Source organism: Bubalus kerabau, chromosome 22, assembly GCF_029407905.1.
Source record: "Bubalus kerabau isolate K-KA32 ecotype Philippines breed swamp buffalo chromosome 22, PCC_UOA_SB_1v2, whole genome shotgun sequence".
In the NCBI taxonomy this organism is placed as follows: Eukaryota; Metazoa; Chordata; class Mammalia; order Artiodactyla; family Bovidae; genus Bubalus; species Bubalus kerabau.
The window spans coordinates 7,147,624-7,161,469 of NC_073645.1; the positions used below are offsets into that span (position 1 = coordinate 7,147,624).

A 13,846-nucleotide genomic window follows, 5' to 3' on the forward strand; every position below is an offset into this window, starting at 1 on the left:
CAAATTTCCTGTAACTGTCCTAGGACCTGGCATCTGTGTTTGCAAGTAATCTGATATTCTTTGAACTATTGCTAACCTTAGAAATTATCCAGAAATCAACTAATTATCTTGTTGTATTAGAAATGAAGGATTCTGTGGAAGAATTTATAAAAGTATATATTTTTTTCCTTTGGTAGCATATTTGGAAACTGCATTACCTGTGTTCATATCTTAATTTCTCAACTGAATCCATTGAGTATGCTAAGATTTTATACATTTTTTTGTGAAAGGAATATAACATCATTTGTATGCATTTATGATGATGAAATAATGGGTAAAAGAATTTAAGTGATTAAAGCCTGTGCCCAACTTCTGATGTTAACTGTTTTGTTAAATCCTTGCTTGAAGAAAATGAAAAAGAAATACTTCTGTACTGTTCTGTTTAGTGTGTCAACATCTTTATGATTGTGACAGTGTACAACTTAGAAAAGAACCTGAATTTAGAGGAAAAATCTAGGTTTTGTTGTATATTCATTAACTGTGAGACCTTGAACAACTTTTGTGAGATAGTTTGAAAGGGTGTTAGCAATTTCTGTTTCCAATACAAACTGTTTAATATATAATAACCATTCAATAAGCAAAAGCTAGTTTAAAATATAAATGCATTTTCTCCATATTTTATTTTTATCCTCTTTCTTTTTTTCTTTACATACACCTTCTTTGCTTGTCTCTTTTGTTTACCTTTTGCCCTTTTGAGCCACACACACAAAATGACACATAGACATTTATCAGAGCTAAGAAAGTGGTATGTGACTGGAGTGGTATGATTGTTGTTGTTCAGTCACTCAGTTGTCTGACTCTTTGAGCCCCCATGGACTGCAGCATATCAGGTTTCCCTGTCCTTCACTATATCCCAGAGTTTGCTCAAACTCCTGTCCATTGAGTCAGTGATGTCATCCAACCATCTCATCCTCCGTATGTCCCCTTCTCTTCCTGCCCTCAGTCTTTCCCAGCATCAGGGTCTTTGCCAATGATTGCTCTTCACATCAGGTTGCCAAAGTATTGGAGCTTCAGCTTCAGCATCAGTCTTTCCAGTGAATATTCAGAAACGATTTCCTTTAGGATTGACTGGTTTGATCTCCTTGTGGTCCAAGGGACTCTCAAGAGTCTTCTCCAACACCACAGTTCCAAAGCATCAATTCTTCGGTGTTCAGCCTTCTTTATGGTCCAACTCTCACATCCATACATAACCACTGGAAAAACCATAGTTTAACTATGCAGATCTTTTTCAGCAAAGTGATGTCTCTGATTTTTAATATGCTTTCTAGATTTGTCATAGCTTTTCTTCCAAGGAGCAAGTTTTTGTTTGTTTGTTTGTTTGTTTTTTAAATTTCATGGCTACTGTCACCATCTGCAGTGATTTTGGAGCTCAAGGATATAAAGTCTCTCACTATTTCCATTATTTCACCATCTATTTGCCATAAAGTAATGGGACTGGAAGAATGTACTTATGTGCTTTGTCGCTCAGTCATGTCTGACTCTTTGGGACCCCATGAACTATAGCCTGCCAGGCTCCTCTGTCCATGGGATTCTCTAGGCAAGAATACTGGAGTGGGTTTCCATGCCTTCTCCAGGGAATCTTTCTAACCCAGGTATCAAGCCCAGGTCTCCCACATTAGAGGCAGATTCCTTACCGTCTGAGCCACCAGGGAAGCCCAAGAATACTGGAGTGAATAGCCTATCCTTTCTCCAGGGCCTCATCCCAACCCAGAAATTGTACTGGAAGGAAAGCTGTGACAAACCTAGACCGTGTATTAAATAACAGAGACCACCTTGCTGACAAAGATCTGTATAGTCAGTGCTATCATTTTTTTGGTAGTCATGTATGGATGTGAAATTTGGACCATAAAGAAGGCTGAGCACTGAAAAATTGATGCTTTTGAACTGTGGTGCTGGAGAAGACTCTAAGAGTCCCTTGGACTGCAAGGAAATCAGACCAGTCAACCCTAATGGAGATCACCCTTGGATATTCATTGGAAGGACTGATGCTAAAGCTGAAGCTTCAATACTTTGTCCAACTGTTGTGAAGAGCTAACTCAGTGGAAAAGACCCTGATGCTGGGAAAGATTGAGGGCAGGAGAAGGAGTGACAGAGGATGAGATGGTTGGATAGCATCATCAACTCAACAGACATGAGTTTGAGCAAGCTCCAGGAGATAGTGAAGGACAGGGAAGCCTGGCATGCTGCAGTCCATGGGGTCACAAAGAGTCAGACATGACTGAGCATCTGAACAACAACAAAGCAAGCACAATATTACCTGATGTCATACACCATCCTAACATCCTCATTACAAGCTAAGGGCAGTGGTTAAAAGAGTTTAGCTTTTTTTTTTTTTTTTCTGAAAGCAAAATGTTTTGTGAAGGGAACTTTTCTACACTGAGACTGAAACATGCACTGAGACACTTAAGCTTAACTTCTACTCAGTTTTTATACAGCAGTGAACCTGATACATAGAGAAACTTATTGTGGTCACGTTATCCATTTTCATATTTCCTCTTTTTGTTAAAGGAGACAGGGATATATCTTGCTAATATGTCTATGTTACAAAAACAAAAAGTGATGGCCATGTTTCTAATGTCAAAGGCAATCCTCTGGAAGTCTGTAAAGTACACAGTACAGGGATATTTTTATGTGCAAAAGAAATGAAACAAAACTAATTTCTTCCTTTTGAAATCCAAGCAAATTTAATCTTTTTCATTAATTTTGGTAGTGCCTTAATCAAAAGCTAATAAACATAATCATATGCTCTACATAAATTAGACAAATATTATTTAAGACTTCAAATTTCCCTTTGGTTTACCTATGGAATATCATAAGCTGATGCCACCCTACTCACAAATCCCTTTTCTTACCCTGACCATTTTTCACCCTTGAAGTTACCACTTTCTAACATTGTATATGATTTACTTGGTTTTATGCTTATTGTGAATTTATTATTTTATGTGTATTTCTATATTGTAATTGCCAGAATAAAAGAGTTTAGTAATTTATGTACTGATAAGGTCCAGGTGCCTAGAAAAATGCCAATTACACCAGCAAAAAAATTATATATATATATGCATATATATATTTGAAATGAATAAATAAAACTTTTAAACAGTGATCAACAACACAAAAATCTTAAGAAACTGAAATTTCTCTATTTACAATACAATACATATTTGAAATATATGTCACAATAAAAAATTATAAAACAAGTGCAAATAGATAATAAATTGTCTCTAATTATGAGCTTAAAAAAAAAACACAAAAAATTCCAGTGATATATTTTTAAACTTAATATATTTTCTCCCTCTTGTTGCACCTGAAAAACAAAGATGGCAGCATTGAATCATAGATAAACATTCATTTTTGTATCCTTGTGATAAATAATAAAGTTGGAAAATATTAAACTAAAAATTAACAATACTAAAAGCATTTTAAGGGGGAAAGATGTAAACATCAGCTCTTTGCATCATCTTAGCATGTTAGGACATAACTTAGATTCACTTTATATTCATCTGATTTCCACAAATAAATATTCTCTTAAGTCCAGCAAGTGAATTATTTATGAGAACTTCATACAGTTGAATTTCTTTTCATGTAATGTTTTAGTTTGTGGCAGTGATTCTTTTTTTCTGGGTCCTAAATTCAGTCCTGTGTAAATGTGCTGCATGACCTTAAACAGTACCGGGTCTTACAGTCATCATTTCAGATCCCTAAGATGTGGGGTTCAGTGTTCATGAGCTCTGAGTTTCCTTCTGTTTCTGTGATCGTGTGCCTTTAGGTCTTCCATTTCTGCAATAGTGTGTCTCTTCTTATTATATGTGATTTTTTTTTTAAGTTAAAACACTTAGCCTTTACAAATATATCTGGATCTACTTTTAACTTATCATTTCCACATTAAAGAAAAAGTGAATGTGTTATGTTAAAGCAATGGTTAGTTTTAGAGTTACCCAGGGTATCTTAAGCTATATATTATCTATATACTAAAGGGATACTATATATTGTATATTATACTATGCATGTGCTTAGTCGTTCAGTCATATCTGACTCTCTGCAACCCCAGGGACTGTATCCCACCAGGCTCCTCTGTCCATGGGGATTCTCCAGGCAAGAATTGTAGAGTGGGTTACTATACACTCCTCCAGTGAATCTTCCCAATTCAGGAATTGAACCCACATCTGTTAGTCTCCTGCCCTGGCAAGTGGGTTCTTTACTACTAGCGTCATCTTTACCCCTTCCTACCTGGGAAGCCCCATATTATGCTACCTGGATCAAGAAGATCCCCTGGAGAAGGGAATGGCAGCCCACTCAGTATTCTTGCCTGGATAATTCCATGGACAGAGGAGCCTAGCAGGCAACAGTCCATGGGGTTGCAAAAAGCTGGACACAACAAAGAAACTAACACACACATACACTAAGATATATTTACAAAATTATTTTGTATTTATAAATATACATTTTATGCATTAAATATAGTAACTATTTATTATGTTTTCCTAGGAACTTTAAAAAAGAGTGTTCTTATATTTATCAGTCTGTATTGTTCTAGGTACTGAATTAAATATTTTACTTCTACTATCTCCCTCAGTTAGAGATTAAGAGTTGCTAAAAAATAAAACCTGACAAGCTTAAAGACAATATATTTAACATAGGCTTAGATGATAACTTAGTTACATGTCCCAAATATTAACTCTTCTCTCAATGCCAACACAATAAATATTGTATTTTTTTTCAAAATGTGAAATATAATGCTAAATTAATCATTCATGCTTTGATTATTTTACCCAAACTTTATTTTTATTTTCTCTGCAAGGGCCAATTTATTGTAGAGTGAAATGTACTACCTTTGCATATTTGAATAAATGAATATATTGAGTATTTGTATAAAAAGAAGGAAGTTTTCTCTAAACTCATTCCTCACTTTTAAGCATTATATATGTATCTAGTATATATATTTAAACATATTTATTGCCCAGTTTAATTAAAACATCTTGTTTATTAATCCTAACCACAACATGCTTGGATATGCATTATGTCCATATTTCTTGTGAAATCAGAAGAATTAGCTTTCAAAATCAGAAGAATTAGCTTTCATGGACTCTGGATCGAAAAATACTTCAAAATTTTAGTATAATAGATAATCAGAAACAATAGTTTTTAATGGTATGGACACACATTGTAATTTTGTTGTCAATAAGAACATATAAGGCAATTTATAAAATTACATCTGTATCAGAATTTGTAGTGAAATACTTGATAGTTCAATTTCCCTTAATTACAAAGTCATTGCTCAGATTCAAGTTTAAAAATGCATTTGACTCATCATGTCTTTTTATTTACAGGAATTTTCAGTGTCATATTTCTGAATGCAATGCACAAGACTGCAAAAAAAGGTATAGTGTATTTTATTTTATATTAAAGTTATGCGTTTAAGATTCATGTTAACAGTAACCAGGAGTTGTACCTTATAAAAAAAACCATAAGTCCAATCTTGGTTTTGATATCCAACTTACAATCATTATCTGCATGTTGGCAATTACCTTGTGTTTATTTTGTTCTGTTGAAAACTCTCTTGTATGGGGATGTCTACTATAAGACACTTTTTTTTTCAAGTATCAGTTGTTGACAACAAAATACAAAAGTTTGATTGACTTAGTTTTTCTGCCATCCAATAAAATTTTTATTTCTAAACATCATGAAGCAACTGTATGCTGCAGCCGATCCACTGAAAGGACCTCATGTAGAAACATTTGTCTAAATTCAAGAATGACAAAATTATGGGAAGCATGAATTTATCAATGCTAGGACAAATATAATATCTAAAAATCTAAGTGTGGAGAAAGGTTAGAGATTGAAAAAGTCCTTTAAAAGAACACATAAATGGATGTTGAATTTTGTCAAAGGCTTTCTCTGCATCTATTGAGATAATCATATGGTTTTTATTTTTCAATTTGTTAATGTGGTGTATTACATTGATTGATTTGCGGATATTGAAGAATCCTTGCATCCCTGGGATAAAGCCCACTTGGTCATGGTGTATGATCTTTTTAATATGTTGTTGGATTCTGATTGCTAGAATTTTGTTAAGGATTTTTGCATCTATGTTCATCAGTGATATTGGCCTGTAGTTTTCTTTTTTTGTGGGATCTTTGTCAGGTTTTGGTATTAGGGTGATGGTGGCCTCATAGAATGAGTTTGGAAGTTTACCTTCCTCTGCAATTTTCTGGAAGAGTTTGAATAGGATAGGTGTTAGGTCTTCTCATTGAGGAAACCATAATTGAAAGAGACACGTGTACCCCAATGTTCATCGCAGTACTGTTTATAATAGCCAGGACATGGAAGCAACCTAGATGTCCATCAGCAGATGAATGGATAAGAAAGCTGTGGTACATAAACACAATGGAGTATTACTCAGCCATTAAAAAGAATACATTTGAATCAGTTCTAATGAGGTGGATGAAACTGGAGCCTATTATACAGAGTGAAGTAAGCCAGAAGGAAAAACACCAATACAGTATACTAACGCATATATATGGAATTTAGAAAGATGGTAAGAATAACCCTGTATACGAGACAGCAAAAGAGACACTGATGTATAGAACAGTCTTTTGGACTCTGTGGGAGAGGGAGAGGGTGGGATGATTGGGGAGAATGGCATTGAAACATATATAACATCATGTACGAAACGAGTCGCCAGTCCAGGTTCAATGCACGATATGCTGGATGCTTGGGGCTGGTGCACTGGGACGGCCCAGAGGGATGGTATGGGGAGGGAGGAGGGAGGGGGGTTCAGGATGGGGAACACATGTATACCTGTGGCGGATTTATGTTGATATATGGCAAAATCAGTACAATATTGTCAAGTTAAAAAAATAAAATAAAATAAAAAAGAACACATAGCTCTTTATTCTCTTCTTAAATGCTTTATTGGAGTCATTAAAAAGTTGACACTGTTAAATTGAATTTGCATATTGTCTGAGACTATAAAATAATGGTAGAACTACTGTTTATTATTCCTTCATATATTTTAGGGAAAATTTAGTATTTAACAACAAAAGCATTTTGATATGCAAATACATTTATTTGCAGCTCTTTTTTTCTCTCTGAAAAGACTCTTGTCAATGTACTTTTGACTGCGTGCTCCTTGAAAGGAAGGAAGGAAGGAAGGAGGGAAGGGCAGAGATATCAAAATATGAAAAGCAAATGATGATTCTCAAGGCCCTGGTTTTTAGGAAAGTTGAATAATAGGAAACACATTTTATACAAAGTCTTAATGCAATGACTTGAGGTTTAAATTACAAATAAAAATCTAGTCAAAGAGGTGAGCTGCTTTTTTTTTGTTTTTGAGAAAGCTAATTACTTCTTAGTCTAGGAAATAAATCAAGGAACAAGCATCCCATTTCATTATTTTAGCCATGTTTCCATTCTTAGCTTCTCGCCAGAAGGTTCAAAAAAGTCAACAGCTGTGCTGAAGAATTTGGAATCTTTTAAAACCTCATATTTCTCAGCCATTTCTTCAGTTTCAACAGAAGAAGAAAATCAGATGTGTATGCTTTATGAGTATAGCTCTAAATGCATATTTCTAATTGAATATCATAAAACAAATTTAAAGTTAAATGACAAACAATCTCCATTTATACTCCACTGATTGTTTCTTTAAAAAAAAAAAAAAACACTCTTTGATACCCTTATATACTTTTCAATTAATTTGTCACTCAGTGATACAGACTTTAAAATAACAGTTGATTAATATATGTGATTAAGACATATCCCTGAACATATTCAGCTTGTGTCTTCTAGTCAAATATACCTCAAAAAAATAGAAAATTATTATCCTTTCAATCCCTGGCATAAGTAATAGCAAAATAGAAAAGAATTTATAATAAAATAAGCCCAACTTAACTAAAATAAGATTTTGCAGAAGAAATATTTTGCCTTCTTTAGGAATCCTATTATTTGACATAATACAGTGATTTTTTTTAATTGACTACTCTGACCAATGAAATACATCAAGTAATGCACAGTGGCAAGACCCTCTTCTCTAGGATGTTACTCAGAACAGTAGATGTAAAAGTACAGTAGTGGTGAAAGAATTTGGTCAAATACTGAGCGTGTCCCTTGTATTTGAAGTATTTGTCTGAGTACAGTAAGGCTCACCTGGACAGTCAGCTCAGGGATTGCTGTGATTTCAAAAGTATTCTAAATATATGTTTGGACTATTATTCTTACTGCCTGAGTGGCAGTAGGATATGAATAATCTGCAAGATTATGATTACTAGACAGTATATCTAGGATTTCTTATAGACAGGTTCTTTGTTATTGACTTTTAGAAGAAGAAAGAAGAATTAAGAATATTTACAAACCAAATGAATAGTATGTTCTGTTGCTCTATACTTATCAGAATAAAAGGAAAGACACTGTTGTTAGTTTTACATTTGATTCTAAGAAGCTGTCTTTTTATGTCTATTTTTTTGTATGTCCCATATTTAGAAGATAAAGCAATTTCACATCTTGTTTTCTTATCTGAATTTTTATTCTTGATTCTACTGTCAGAGTGATGAATATGTATAGATAGACACATAGCAAGAGAACTTCTGAAAGTGATGGAGATAAGAAAATACTGAGAATACTATTCTCAGTAGCAGATAAATGAAAAAAAAATCTGTTGGTTACATTTGGTATTCAATTCTTTTAATCAGCGCTTGTAAGGCAGGCTTTCAGAGCTTTTAAAAATATTTCACATCCACTACTTCTTTCATGCAAGCCCAGAGGATAGTAATCAAGCAGAAGATGACTAGAGTCAAGAATATTATAATAACTTTGTTTTGCATATAATCTATAAAAAAATATAGAGTCACAATGTTGCACACCCAAAAGTAACATGATAGGTCAAGAAATGTGGGCTCAGTCATGTTCAACTCTTTATGACCCCATGGGCTATAGGCTCCTCTGTCCATGGGATTATCCAGACAAGAATACTGGAGTGGATTCCCATTTCTTTCTCCAATATGATAGATCAACTATACATTAATTTAAAAAATCTCTCTGGGATAATTTCAGTCACCAAAGGCAGCACTCAGTTCAGTTTAGAGGATCACTTGTGCCAGTCCAACCACTTTATAGTTTGTAAAATGTTGAAGAGTTATGAACATTTTGGATGGATAAAGACAAATGGTATCTCAGGTAGTATGTTGCCTCCAATCTATCTTGTGGTCTCTTGTGGTGTTCTGGTCTTTGTCCTTAACTTCATAAGGATCTGTGATATTCATCTGTGTAAACAGAGAGGCGTGTTCTGTCAACAAGCAGTATTGTACACGTGTCCTCAAAGGCTTCTAATGCTTTTCCCATCCTCATGATAACCAGCAGAAATCCCATTCATATGTGTTAAGAGGATATTGCCATCTATCAATTAAGCACCAAGGTATAGTTTTCATCTTCATTTAATTTATATATATATATATAGTATTACTTGCAAAACTCAATGTTAAGCTCATAAGGTATCTCACAGTTTTTGAACATTTTTGAAATTCTATGACCTGCATCATACTTCTTAAACATTTATATTTAGATATGTATCAGTTTTCCTCTTTTGAGCTCTGTTTATGTAAAGCTGTTAAATTATTTCCAGGCTTCACTTAATAATGGGTAACATTATTTTTATTTTGAAATTCCCCATTAAGGATTCATAATCACATTTAGTGTATATCATCTAAATTTATCATAGTGATATTCTCACTCCAAGGACCAGAGTCTGCCTTGAGCTGTGTTTTTGCAACATCTGAGTATATGAAACATTTCTCTGAGTATGTGCATTCCCTCTATCTAAACAGTATTACCAAGGGCAATATTTTTTAAGTGAATTTTTCCATTCTATAAATTATTTAATAAATGAAGAGTTAAAAATGATATGATTTTGACTCAATAGTTGTTGCTGTTCAGTTGCTCAGTTGCGTCCAACTCTGTGCCAACCCAAGACTACTGTAGTCTGCCAGGCTCCTCTGTCCAGGAGATTCTCCAGGCAACAATACTGGAGTGGGCTGTCATGCCCTCCTCCAGGGACCTTCCCAACCCAGGGATTGAACCCACGTATCTTATGTCCCCTGAATTGGCAGCTGGATTCTTGCCAGGAGCCGGCGAGAGACATTCCACTCATGACAAAGGTCATGAGGAAGGAGGCTTGGCATACGCAAAGGCGGTATCGAGCCTCAGGAGTCCCCCTGGATATTCTCGAGCATCTACCCCCCAAACAAAACCAGAGTCTGCCTACTTTATTGCTTTTTGCTCTCACCTCTGACTTTACTGGGGGCTGTCCCCTACCACCATCTCACTCTCTCTGACAAAGAGTTAACTTACAGCTCCAATTAATAAAGTTCCTGGGCAATTAGGAGTGTTTAAATCCAAACCCCTCAGATGGCTCTCTAACTCGCCTGACAAGTTTACTTGTACACTATGCATACGATTGTTTACAGTCTCCCAGCCTCAAGAAGCATGGGAAGCTTAAGATATTCAAATAGCTTAGAGCCTCTCAGAGAGTTAGAAACTGTCAGAATAAAACTAGTAAAAGACTTCATTGATGAGCCAATGTTTGTTGCCAAGTTTTCACAACCCCTGAATTGTATCCTTGAATGTGTATTAATTAATATAGTTAGTATGTAGAAAAAATAAGTAGTGGCCTTGGTGTTAGTAACTTTAGACCTTTAAGGTAATAAATTCTTTCCTTTGTTGTAAACCCATTACACATCCGCCCTATAGGAATGCAATTTTATCTTTGGAAGATGGAGCCAAACCTTAAAATAATTACTCTTAGAGAAAATAAGTGTTTGTTGATAAGTCTTTGTCAAGAGTCATAAAATGTTAATAAGCCTTCTGGCCAGAAGATGATGTAAATCACCTAAACCATTTGTATACGATAAATTTGCAGGAAAGAAACCTTGGTTTTGGATAAGGATCAAAGACTGCTGACTTTGCATCCCCTATTATCCTCTATGTGTAACTTAGGGTATATAAGCCCCTGTTGAAAATAAAGCTACGGGCCTTGCTCACCAAAGCTTGGTCTTCCCATGTCATTCTTCCCCTCAATTTCCAGCTGAGTCTCCATCTGGACCGCGGATATCCTCTGCAACCATTTATTTGCCTGGGCTTCTAAGACCCACTCAAGAAGGTGTCTAAGGTGGGGCACCTTCCACTATTCGAGAGGGTGCCTGTGGCCTCCGTGGTCAGAGCTAACCTGGTGTCACGGGTTATATTGATTTTCCGTGTAAACCAAGCTACTCAGCTTCTTTTCTCCACTGAATTTTCCTACTGAGCTATCCTCATTCTATTATTCTTTATATCTTTGATGAATAAATAAATAAATAGTCACTGACGCCATCTCCCCTTTGAATACCCTGGATCAGCCGGGGCTGGACCCCGGCAGATTCTCTACCACTATTGCCACCTGAGAAGACCTCCTATATATATTAAGAAATATATATATATAATATTTAAAAATGGTAGCAATTTTCCCCCTCACAATAAATAAAGCTGATTTTTCATATCTCATTCTCTTTTAAAAACATAAGAACTATGATTAATATAGTTAATATATTAAAACCTTACATATGCCATCTCTTTTATATATATATGTGTGTGTGTGTGTGTGTGTGTGTGTGTGTGTATACATCTTAGATTTATCAGGATCATTTTCTGTGACCTGCATCATTACAGATAATATATTATAGAATTTTTAGAGTCCTTGACAATCCCAAGTAGTCATATTTATAGGCCAGGGTGATTCTTCCATGTGTGGACTTATTAGGCTTTTCTCTCATATTCAGGAAGAGTGTTTGAGTATCCCTGTGCGAGTCCTCAATTTGGTATACCTAGATCACGACTGAACTCCACAACCAGGTGTTCAAATGCTTTGCAATTCACATCTGTCTGAATTTTATTTTCTTATATGAATTCTTTGGTGTGTATGTTTGGGGCCAGGGGTGAATCTTCAATATAATCATCAATATGCTGTTTGATAATAAGCATCTAGTATGCACTGAATACTTAGATATATTACACATTGATTACATTATCTAGCCTTTCTAACAATACATGAAAGAGGTATTATTTCCCCTTCTAGGCATGTGAAAAAAGAAGGCAGAATTATCCATGATTAGCAGAATGGATGTTGCTCAAAGATCTGTCTCACTTTAAGTGCCATGTCTCCCAGTTTCACTTTGCTGCTGATTAGCTGTACTAGCAAGGAAGATATGGAAAATCTTAGATTTTGATAGGCATCAATTTTTCAGTGAGCAGGGTCATCAAAACATATTACACATAACTTGGCTTCTCTTTTTGATGTAGCTATATTAATATATATGGTTTATTGGAAATATCATTTATAACATATTATGTCAAGTGCATCACATGGAACATTTAACAAGGTAGACCATATTCTAATTATACTCCCACAATATAATTAAAAAGATTCAACTCAAGCCAGAGTCTGTAAAGAAATTATTTGCACATTACACATCTGATAAAAGACATGTATTCAAAATGTATAAAGGACTATCAAAATTCAATAATAACAAGACAATCCAATAAAATAAAAACATCATATTTGAACAAATACTCCACCCTGGAAGATATACAAATGATAAATAAGAATATGAAAATATGCACAATGTCATTAGGGAAATGCAAATTAAAACCACAGTGAAGTAACACTGCCCATATATTAGAAAGTCTAAAATTAATAAAAAGACACACTGGTTTTAGATACTAGTGTAACAATTTTTTGAAATCATTACACATATAACTACCATATGACATGTCATTCTATTCATATTTACCTAAAAGGAATAAAAGCATAAGTTAATGTGAATATTTATATATGAAGGGCCACAGCAGATTTATTTGAAATAATATCAAAGTAAAAGCAGCACAAATGTCCATCAACAGATGAACTTATAAACAAATTGTGGTGTCTGAATGCAGTGAAATACTCTACAACAAAAGGTAATAAAATATTGATATACATTGCCAGAATTGGATTCAGTTCTTAGTGCCAATGAAATAGCATCGTAGTTGACTTTCTGCCTATTTCTAGTTGACTGCTATTTTTTGAGTCAAATGTGAAGATGGCAGTACACTTGGCTGAGTTCCATGCCATCCTATTACAAAATAACACCATCTCTGTCTTATATTTAGCAAAACACGAACATATTTAATGTCCAGATTACCATGCAATTATTTTAAAATTTTATTACTTATGTATTATTATTTTTACCGTGTTGTTTATACTGTTATGGGCTTCCCTGGTGGCACAGATGGTAAAGAATCTGCTTGCAATGCAGGAGACTCAGGTTTGATCCCTGGGTTGGGAAGTTCCCCTAGAGAAGGGAATGGCAACCCACTCCAATATTCTTGCCTGAAGAATCCTGGGGACAGAGGAGCCTGGTGTTTCCAGCAAACCCCATGTGGTTGCAAAGAGTCGGACATAACTGAGTAACCCTGGAAGGATCTTTTTTATGACTTCTCTTCCTCTCTCCTTTTATCCCTTCTTTCTGTGATGTGTTTTCATTTTGCCTATCTCCTTGTGACCAAAGCTAGCAAAATTCTATATATTCTAAACAATCACATTCTCACCAGTGGAACAGTTATAAAACAAATATGTCTTTTATGTGCAAATATTGATAGCTTCTTACAGCATGACTTTGGTGTGACAGTATTATATTGTGGTAAAATGCAAGTTTTCCAAATAGCTTTTGTTATTACTATCAAGATTATAGTACTTCATGAAAATCAAGTGCTCAAATTCAAGTTTATGTTCCCTCCTCTTTTTTTT

General features: G+C 34.8%; 1 protein-coding gene across 1 annotated transcript in view; it reads left to right on the plus strand.

Moving 5' to 3' along the window:
• Positions 1-13,846, plus strand: part of PCDH15 (protocadherin related 15) — a 1,792,715-nt gene that overhangs the window by 638,667 nt on the left and 1,140,202 nt on the right. The window contains exon 3 of the mRNA XM_055560763.1: positions 5,367-5,417. The gene's annotated coding sequence lies outside the window, so the exon portion shown is untranslated. The remainder of the gene's footprint in view (positions 1-5,366; positions 5,418-13,846) is intronic.